Source organism: Pseudophryne corroboree, chromosome 1 (genome assembly GCF_028390025.1).
Source record: "Pseudophryne corroboree isolate aPseCor3 chromosome 1, aPseCor3.hap2, whole genome shotgun sequence".
In the NCBI taxonomy this organism is placed as follows: Eukaryota; Metazoa; Chordata; class Amphibia; order Anura; family Myobatrachidae; genus Pseudophryne; species Pseudophryne corroboree.
Genome location: NC_086444.1, coordinates 535,967,705 through 535,977,452, shown reverse-complemented (window position 1 = coordinate 535,977,452; position 9,748 = coordinate 535,967,705). Strand labels below are relative to the sequence as shown.

The following is a 9,748-nucleotide window of genomic DNA, read 5'->3' as shown; positions in this document are numbered from 1 at the left end:
TCCGCAGTTCTGCCCTGTCCGAATGGAAAATCAGATATGGGCTCTTATACGATAAAGCCGCCAATTCTGATACTCTCCTGGCTGAAGCCAGGGCCAGTAGCATGGTTACTTTCCATGTAAGATATTTCAAATCCACCGATTTGAGTGGCTCAAACCAATGGGATTTGAGAAAATCCAAAACTACATTCAGGTCCCACGGAGCCACTGGGGGCACAACCGGGGGCTGTATATGTAGTACTCCTTTTACAAAAGTCTGGACTTCAGGAACTGAAGCCAATTCTTTCTGGAAGAAAATCGACAGGGCCGAAATTTGAACCTTAATGGACCCCAATTTGAGGCCCATAGACAATCCTGTTTGCAGGAAATGTAGGAATCGACCCAGTTGAAATTCCTCCGTGGGGGCCTTCCTGGCCTCACAACACGCAACATATTTTCTCCAAATGCGGTGATAATGTTGTGCAGTCACCTCCTTCCTGGCTTTAACCAGTGTAGGAATGACCTCTTCTGGAATGCCTTTTTCCTTTAGAATTCGGCGTTCAACCGCCATGCCGTCAAACGCAGCCGCGGTAAGTCTTGGAATAGACACGGTCCCTGCTGAATCAGGTCCCGTCTTAGAGGTAGAGGCCACGGATTTTCCGTGAGCATCTCCTGAAGTTCCGGGTACCAAGTTCTTCTTGGCCAATCCGGAGCCACGAGTATCGTTCTTACTCCCCTTTGCCGTATAATTCTCAGTACTTTGGGTATGAGAGGCAGAGGAGGAAACACATACACTGACTGGTACACCCACGGTGTTACCAGAGCGTCCACAGCTATTGCCTGAGGGTCTCTTGACCTGGCGCAATACCTGTCCAGTTTTTTGTTGAGGCGAGACGCCATCATATCCACCTTTGGTTTTTCCCAACGGTTCACAATCATGTGGAAGACTTCTGGATGAAGTCCCCACTCTCCCGGGTGTAGATCGTGTCTGCTGAGGAAGTCTGCTTCCCAGTTGTCTACTCCCGGAATGAACACTGCTGACAGTGCTATCACATGATCTTCCGCCCAGCGAAGAATCCTTGCAGCTTCTGCCATTGCTCTCCTGCTTCTTGTGCCGCCCTGTCTGTTTACGTGGGCGACTGCCGTGATGTTGTCCGACTGGATCAACACCGGCTGACCCTGAAGCAGGGGTTTTGCCAGGCTTAGAGCATTGTAAATTGCTCTTAGCTCCAGTATATTTATATGAAGAGACATCTCCAGGCTTGACCATACTCCCTGGAAGTTTCTTCCCTGTGTGACCGCTCCCCAGCCTCTCAGACTGGCATCCGTGGTCACCAGGACCCAGTCCTGTATGCCGAATCTGCGGCCCTCTAACAGATGAGCACTCTGCAACCACCACAGAAGAGACACCCTTGTCCGTGGCGATAAGGTTATCCGCTGATGCATCTGCAGATGCGATCCGGACCATTTGTCCAGCAGATCCCACTGAAAAGTTCGTGCGTGGAATCTGCCGAATGGAATTGCTTCGTAAGAAGCCACCATCTTTCCCAGGACTCTTGTGCATTGATGCACAGACACTTTTCCTGGTTTTAGGAGGTTCCTGACAAGTTCGGATAACTCCTTGGCTTTCTCCTTCGGAAGAAACACCTTTTTCTGAACCGTGTCCAGAATCATTCCCAGGAACAGCAGACGTGTTGTCGGGGTCAACTGAGATTTTGGAAAATTCAGAATCCACCCGTGTTGTTGCAGCACTACTTGGGTTAGTGCTACTACGTCTTCCAGCTGTTCTCTGGACCTTGCCCTTATCAGGAGATCGTCCAAGTAAGGGATAATTAATACGCCTCTTCTTCGCAGAAGAATCATAATTTCGGCCATTACCTTGGTAAAGACCCGAGGTGCCGTGGACAATCCAAACGGCAGCGTCTGAAACTGATAATGACAGTTTTGCACCACGAACCTGAGGTACCCTTGATGTGAAGGGCAAATTGGGACATGCAGGTAAGCATCCTTTATGTCCAGGGACACCATAAAGTCCCCTTCTTCCAGATTCGCTATCACTGCTCTGAGTGATTCCATCTTGAACTTGAATTTTTGTATGTACAGGTTCAAAGATTTCAGATTTAGAATAGGTCTTACCGAGCCGTCCGGCTTCGGTACCACAAATAGCGTGGAGTAATACCCCTTTCCCTGTTGTAGGAGGGGTACCTTGACTATCACCTGCTGAGAAAACAGCTTGTGAATGGCTTCCAATACCGTCGCCCTGTCTGAGGGAGACGTTGGCAAAGCAGACTTTAGGAACCGGCGAGGGGGAGACTTCTCGAATTCCAACCTGTAACCCTGAGATACTACCTGCAGGATCCAAGGGTCCACCTGTGAGCAAGCCCACTGTGCGCTGAAATTCCTGAGTCGACCCCCCACCGCTCCTGAGTCCGCTTGTACAGCCCCAGCGTCATGCTGAGGGCTTTGCAGAACCCTGGGAGGGCTTCTGTTCCTGGGCAGGGGCTGCTTGCTGCCCTCTCTTACCCCTTCCTCTGCCCCGGGGCAGATATGACTGTCCTTTTGCCCTCTTGTTCTTATAGGACCGAAAGGACTGCGGCTGAAAAGACGGTGTCTTTTTCTGTTGGGAGGGGGTCTGAGGTAAAAAGGTGGATTTTCCGGCAGTTGCCGTGGCCACCAGATCCGATAGACCTACGCCAAATAATTCCTCCCCTTTATACGGCAATACTTCCATATGTCGTTTGGAATCCGCATCACCTGACCACTGTCGCGTCCATAAACTTCTTCTGGCAGATATGGACATCGCACTTACTCTCGATGCCAGAGTGCAAATATCCCTCGAAGCATCTCGCATATAAAGAAAAGCATCCTTTAATTGCTCTATAGTCAATAAAATACTGTCCCTATCCAGGGTATCAATATTTTCAGTCAGGGAATCCGACCAGACCACCCCAGCACTGCACATCCAGGCTGAGGCGATGGCTGGTCGCAGTATAACACCAGAATGTGTGTATATACTCTTTAGGGTAGTTTCCAGCCTCCTATCAGCTGGATCCTTGAGGGCGGCCGTATCAGGAGACGGTAACGCCACTTGTTTTGATAAGCGTGTGAGCGCCTTATCCACCCTAGGGGGTGTTTCCCAGCGCGCCCTAACCTCTGGCGGGAAAGGGTATAATGCCAATAACTTTTTTGAAATTAGCACTTTTCTATCTGGGTTAACCCACGCTTCATCACATACATCATTCAATTCCTCTGATTCAGGAAAAACTACAGGTAGTTTTTTCACCCCCCACATAATACCCCTTTTTGTGGTACTTGCTGTATCAGAGATATGCAAAGCCTCCTTCATTGCCATGATCATATAACGTGTGGCTCTACTTGAAAATACATTTGTTTCTTCACCGTCGACACTAGATTCAGTGTCCGTGTCTGTGTCGACCGACTGAGGTAAAGGGCGTTTTACAGCCCCTGACGGTGTCTGAGACGCCTGGGCAGGTACCAACTGGTTTTCCGGCCGTCTCATGTCGTCAACTGATTTTTGTAATGTGCTGACATTATCACTTAATTCCATAAACAAAGCCATCCATTCCGGTGTCGACTCCCTGGGGGGTGACATCACCATTACCGGCAATTGCTCTGCCTCCACACCAACATCGTCCTCATACATGTCGACACACACGTACCGACACACAGCAGACACACAGGGAATGCTCTTATCGAAGACAGGACCCCACTAGCCCTTTGGGGAGACAGAGGGAGAGTTTGCCAGCACACACCCAAGCGCTATAATATATATGGGAACAACCCTATATAAGTGTTGTATCCTTATAGCAGCTTAAATATAGTAATATCGCCAAAAAAAGTGCCCCCCCTCTCTGTTTTACCCTGTTTCTGTAGTGCAGTGCAGGGGAGAGTCCTGGGAGCCTTCCTCACAGCGGAGCTGAGCAGGAAAATGGCGCTGTGTGCTGAGGAGAATAAGCCCCGCCCCCTATTCCGGCGGGCTTTTCTCCCGTAGTTTGTAATATCTGGCAGGGGTTAAATACATCCATATAGCCTCAAGGGCTATATGTGATGTATTTTTTAGCCATAAAAGGTATTTACATTGCTGCCCAGGGCGCCCCCAGCAGCGCCCTGCACCCTCCGTGACCATTGGTGAGAAGTGTGTGACAAACAATGGCGCACAGCTGCAGTGCTGTGCGCTACCTTCAAGAAGACTGAAGAGCCTTCTGCCGCCGGTTTCTGGACCTTCAATCTTCAGCATCTGCAAGGGGGGTCGGCGGCGCGGCTCCGGGACGAACCCCAGGGTGAGACCTGTGTTCCGACTCCCTCTGGAGCTAATGGTGTCCAGTAGCCTAAGAAGCCAATCCATCCTGAACGCAGGTGAGTTGAACTTCTCTCCCCTAAGTCCCTCGATGCAGTGAGCCTGTTGCCAGCAGGACTCACTGAAAATAAAAAACCTAAAAACTTTTTCTAAGCAGCTCCTTAAGAGAGCCACCTAGATTGCACCCTGCTCGGACGGGCACAAAAACCTAACTGAGGCTTGGAGGAGGGTCATAGGGGGAGGAGCCAGTACACACCACCTGATCCTAAAGCTTTAGTTTTGTGCCCTGTCTCCTGCGGAGCCGCTATTCCCCATGGTCCTGACGGAGTCCCCAGCATCCACTTAGGACGTCAGAGAAAGAGGATTCACTATGGGTGATGGCAATCAGATTAAAAGGGAAGCCCAGGAACAGAGCATTTTGCCCCTCCTGGAAAGGGTCATGTTGGAAGGTACAGTATGCATCCGCATTCAGGGCTGGGCCGCCCGTTACGCGCACGGGTAAGGCGCCACAGTGTTGAAGGCGCCGGCAGCCACAGGGGTGGCCAAACAGTTGATCGCGATCGACTGGTCAATCGGGGACCTGCGACCAGTCGATCGCGATCCGCCGCCCATCCACAACAGGCGAGGAGAGCACTGTGGGGGCATATGTGGCACTGTGGGGGCATAGCTAGCACTGTGGGCACATGGCACTGTGGGGGCATATCTGGCACTGTGGGGTCATATGTGGCACTGTGGGGGCATAGCTAGCACTGTGGGGTCATATGTGGTAAGGTGGGGGCATATCTGGCACTGTGGAGGTATATGTGGCACTGTGGGGGCATATATCTGTATCTGGCACTGTGGGGGCATATCTAGCACTGTGGGCACATGGCACCCACTATCTCCTTGTCACCCACTATCTCCCTTGACCCCAACCTCCTCAGTCACCCACTATCTCCATCACCTCTGCCACCCAGTCACGCACTTTCTCCCTGTCACTGTCAATCTCCCTGGACCCCTGGGGGTACTATTGTGTGGCCACGCCCCTTCAGTGTGAGACCACACCTCTTTTAAAATTTGATCCCATCAAGGGGCGCTAAATTCTAAATTCGCTTACCAAAAATGTAAGCTCGGGCCGGCCCTGTCCGCACTACATCTGCTGGGCCACAAACCTGAAAGTAACGCTATTGCAGCAACAACCAGTAAACGGAGTAACAACAGACAAGCTGTCCGGGCCAGGTTATAGTAACACATTCCAGGGAAATATTCGCCGTTAGGGTAAAAGTTCACAATTCTTTTGCTGTCAGTGCTAGATCTCTCCCCCACCCCCCATGCAATGAGTTTTGAACAGAATCAGAGCACCCTCCTGACTACTCTGAATACGTGCCAGCCCAGTTCTGCTGCATCTGTGTATCAGACGCATCTCACAACACTGGGATGTAGGAGTGTGTGAGATTCCTCTAGATGTGGCCAGCAGCAGCACACGCCCTGCCCTCACTATCTAGCCTGCCTGTAATATGTGCTGCTGCTGTTTTATTTCCAACTTTGTCAGCAGCGAGACAGCTAGAGCGCATCCCCGCCGCCCCCTCCTCCCGGCTCCGTCCTTTGTTCCCCGCTGCTCCCCCCCACCTTCCCAGGATCAGGCTCGGCTGCTGCTGCTGGCCGGCCCCCAATTCACATGACGTCAGAGCGCTGGCAGCGGAGTGACGTCACGAAGCGTGAACCGCAAGCGGCCTCCGGCTGTCCCCGGTTTGTGTCCCCATCCTCACCCCGATGCTCCCGGTGACAGCAGCAGGCAGAAGGAGGGGAGGTCCCTGATACAGCCGCACCGATCCTACCAACAGGTGGCCATCATTGCTGTGGGCGGCTGTGTGTGTGTGTGTGTGTGTGTGTGTATACAGTTATCAGTTGCAGTTGTGTGTGTGTACAGTTAGTTACCTGCTGCTGCCTTACATGCAGCACAAACTGGGGAATCAGCATCTGCCCGGTCAGGGGTAGGGGGTTAGTGAGTATTGGATCACTGGTTACACTCACACTACTGTTTCTCTTGGTCTGCACATTGCAATGTGTGGTCAGTGCTCAGCATCGCTGTCTGACACACTCATAATATTAATTATGCATTGGTGTAACAGGCTCCTGTAATGTGTATGCTTCACCATGTATGTGTTTTCACTTGTACATGGATATTCCAGTATCACAAGATCATTACATGCCTTCTATCTATCTATCTATCTATCTATCTATCTATCTATCTATCTTGTTACAGTACTTGCACATTTTTTTGCATTTTTATTTTTGTGTTACTATTTTACACTCCTTAGTTAATATTAACTGTTTTAGATTCCTAGAAGAAGCCACTGATACATAATGACTTTTAAGGGATGAAGTTGTTTTATTTGCTCAGTAAACAAAGATTCTAGATTACGGAAATGTTTATATAGCTGTTTGAGTGATAAGAGCTTGGGCAAACAGAGAGGAGATTGAAGAGCTGCCTGTAATCACTGAGCTATAATGAATCAAACATAAACATCAGCTGCTGCAATGGTCAGCAGAAAGTTCTTTATCTTAAGTAAAAATAATAGAATTAGTTTAAACATTGTATTTACTTAGCATCACTGATGATGGTTATCGGCTACTCTTGTATATTTCCTTTCTACCTAACGTCACTGCAAACTTGAAAAAAAGGTTTCATTATGCTGTTGTCTTCTTTTTCCTTTTACCTTGTATTATCTACAGTAAGTGTGAGTTAATGACCTTTGGCATTAAAGCCTATTACCGAATCAAGTGTTCTATGTTTAGAAGTTTATATTTATTCTGAAACCTGCTCTCTGAATACCTGTTTAATTTCAGTATGTTGGTAGTGTGTTTCTTGTAATTTGTCTCATGCATGCTGTTTTGTTTAACCTGTAAACAAATGTAACAAATCTCTGCTTAGGTATAAAGTAATCATTTTGTTCTGCCTGCTAAAGTTACAATTTAAAGGCTTATTTATCAAAGTTTGTTAAAACTTGTTGCATCTGATAAATGGTGCTCCAGCCAGTCAGCTCATAACTGTCAAATGACAGTTGGGAGCTGATTGGCTGGAGCACCATTTATCAGAGGCAACAAGTTTTATCACTCGTTGATAAATAGGCCCTTAGTTGATTGCATGTACACTAGTTATATTACTACATCTACACTAGTTATAAGTCTTAAAAGTTCAAGTACAGTATTTTTGTCAACTGATGCCATAAATACAAGTAGTGTTTGCAGGTTGATAGCTATTTACCAATAAAAGAGCAGTTCTGTATGCCTCAGGCTAACACCATTCTAATTCATTACTTGTATGGAGTGAGCATTACAAAAAGCAGGTTATTTGTTTATTTTTTTAACAAATTAACTGACATCTTTTCACCAAAACTTTATCAGAAATTCTTCTTTATCAGATAATTAGGCAAATAACATCTTTTAATTATTATCCTCAACCCCTCAAGTGGCATTGATTTATCTCCCATCCCATCCCGTGTCTATTTTAATATCTCCCTTACCGTACTTATACATTTTATTTATTTTATATATATATATATATACACACCAGTGCCGTTTCTTGCGGCGGGCGAGCTGTGCAACCGCATGGGGCGCCCGCCGCGGCACTTTGCGGGTCCCTGAGTACCCCCGGGTACCTCTTCCCGAATACTCCTGCTCGGGGGGTGGAGTTTCGCGGAATGACGCGGTTGCATTGTGACGTCACGAAGCAACTGCGTCATTCAGCGAAACTTCGCCCCCGAGCAGGAGTACCCGGGAAGAGGAGGGGGAGCCAAGCTGAAAAGAGGAGGTGCCGGCGGCCAGCGCAAGGAAGGAGAGGCGGCCCGCTCTCAGGAGCGGGAGGAGCCTCTTGATATGTAAGTAGTTGAATATATCTCTCCCCCCCTCCCTCTACCTCCCCCCCCCCCCCCCACTTGACACTTGCCTGCCACACTGTATAGAATGGGGACACTTGCCTGCCGTACTGTGTAAAATGGGGACACTTTCCTGCTGTACTGTATAAAATGGGGACACTTGCCTGCTGTACTGTATAAAATGGGGACACTTGCCTGCCGTACTGTGTAAAATGGGGACACTTGCCTGCCGTACTGTGTAAAATGGGGACACTTGCCTGCTGTACTGTGTAAAATGGGGACACTTGTCTGCTGTACTGTGTAAAATGGGGACACGTGCCTGCCGCAATGTGTAAAATGGGGACACGTGCCTGCCGTACTGTGTAAAATGGGGACACGTGCCTGCCGTACTGTGTAAAATGGGGACACGTGCCTGCCGTACTGTGTAAAATGGGGACACGTGCCTGCCGTACTGTGTAAAATGGGGACTCTTGCCTGCTGCAATGTGTAAAATGGGGACTCTTGCCTGCCGTACTGTGTAAAATGGGGACTCTTGCCTGCCGCAATGTGTAAAATGGGGATTTTTTTTTCCCTGTGGTGGCCGTGATGATGAGATCAGATGAGGCCACGCCCATTTTCATGAAGCCACGCCCATTTAAACGAGACCACGCCCTTGCCGGGAGCGCACGCGCATGCTTTTACTTTTTATACGTATATTTTTGTTTATGTGAATGGGGGGGGGGGTGCACATTTTTAAATCTCGCACTGGGAGCCAAATTGGCTAGAAACGGCCCTGGTACACACACACAAGAGGTCACCCCACAGTGATATGAATGCATCAGGCAGAGCGAAACATTTGTCAATTGGACTGATCATCAGACTCCTGCTGCAACTGATCTCAGCAGTCCCTATAGCTCTTTCCTGAAAAGTTATCAAAATCTGCATAGCAGCCTTCACTAAATTTTCATGGCAAGCCAGAAAACCCAGGATACCTAGAAGTAGACTGATGCAATCTAGACAACATGGTGGGCTCGGCAAGAAGGGCATGGTCAGTGAAAGCCTAACTGGCTTTTGGTGTACCCCATATGATCATGCCAGTTAAGCTGTTAAGTCTTTTTTTGGTACAGTTATTACCAAAGTATAGATTGAATTTGACAGCGCAATTCGTAAAAAATAAATAAATTGTATAACGTAAATCACCATGCCAGGCAACCACAGTCACATGACACCTGATGTGGTGAGCAGAGAGGCTTTGGAATGTCGTTCTCAGCTCCATCTGCTCTGTGCACTGAAATCCTCCCTTCTCTGCCATCAAGAATTTGTGAGTACGTGTGACTGGCATACTTGTTTGCATTCCATAGAGATATTTATTTGTAAGTGGAAGCTAAGATAAATGATCCAGTGCATTTGTGAAAGGTACAAAGAATCTGATTCAGCTTGGCCCGCTAAAGCGGTGCAAATGCATTGTGCCGGTTTTAGCTGCAGTGCGCATGCGCCTGTCACGATTTGCGCATGCGGCGGCCAATGCGATCGCATTGATGTGAATGCTTCTGCCTGATTGACAGGCAGAGGCTTTAGTGTGGCGTTCAGGAGTGGCAAAGTTACATTACGGGGTGGC

The 9,748-nt window shown here is 48.6% G+C and overlaps 1 protein-coding gene across 12 annotated transcripts in view; it reads left to right on the top strand.

Moving 5' to 3' along the window:
• Window positions 1-5,697: 5,697 nt before the first annotated feature.
• Window positions 5,698-9,748, top strand: part of MPDZ (multiple PDZ domain crumbs cell polarity complex component) — a 333,366-nt gene continuing 329,315 nt past the window's right edge. For 9 of the 12 annotated variants that reach the window (XM_063914054.1, XM_063914050.1, XM_063914053.1 and 6 more), the window contains exon 1: window positions 5,699-6,117. The gene's annotated coding sequence lies outside the window, so the exon portion shown is untranslated. Of the gene's footprint in view, window positions 6,118-9,748 lie in introns of all 12 variants that reach the window. The other 3 variants (XM_063914044.1, XM_063914045.1, XM_063914055.1) reach the window with 1 other exon arrangement.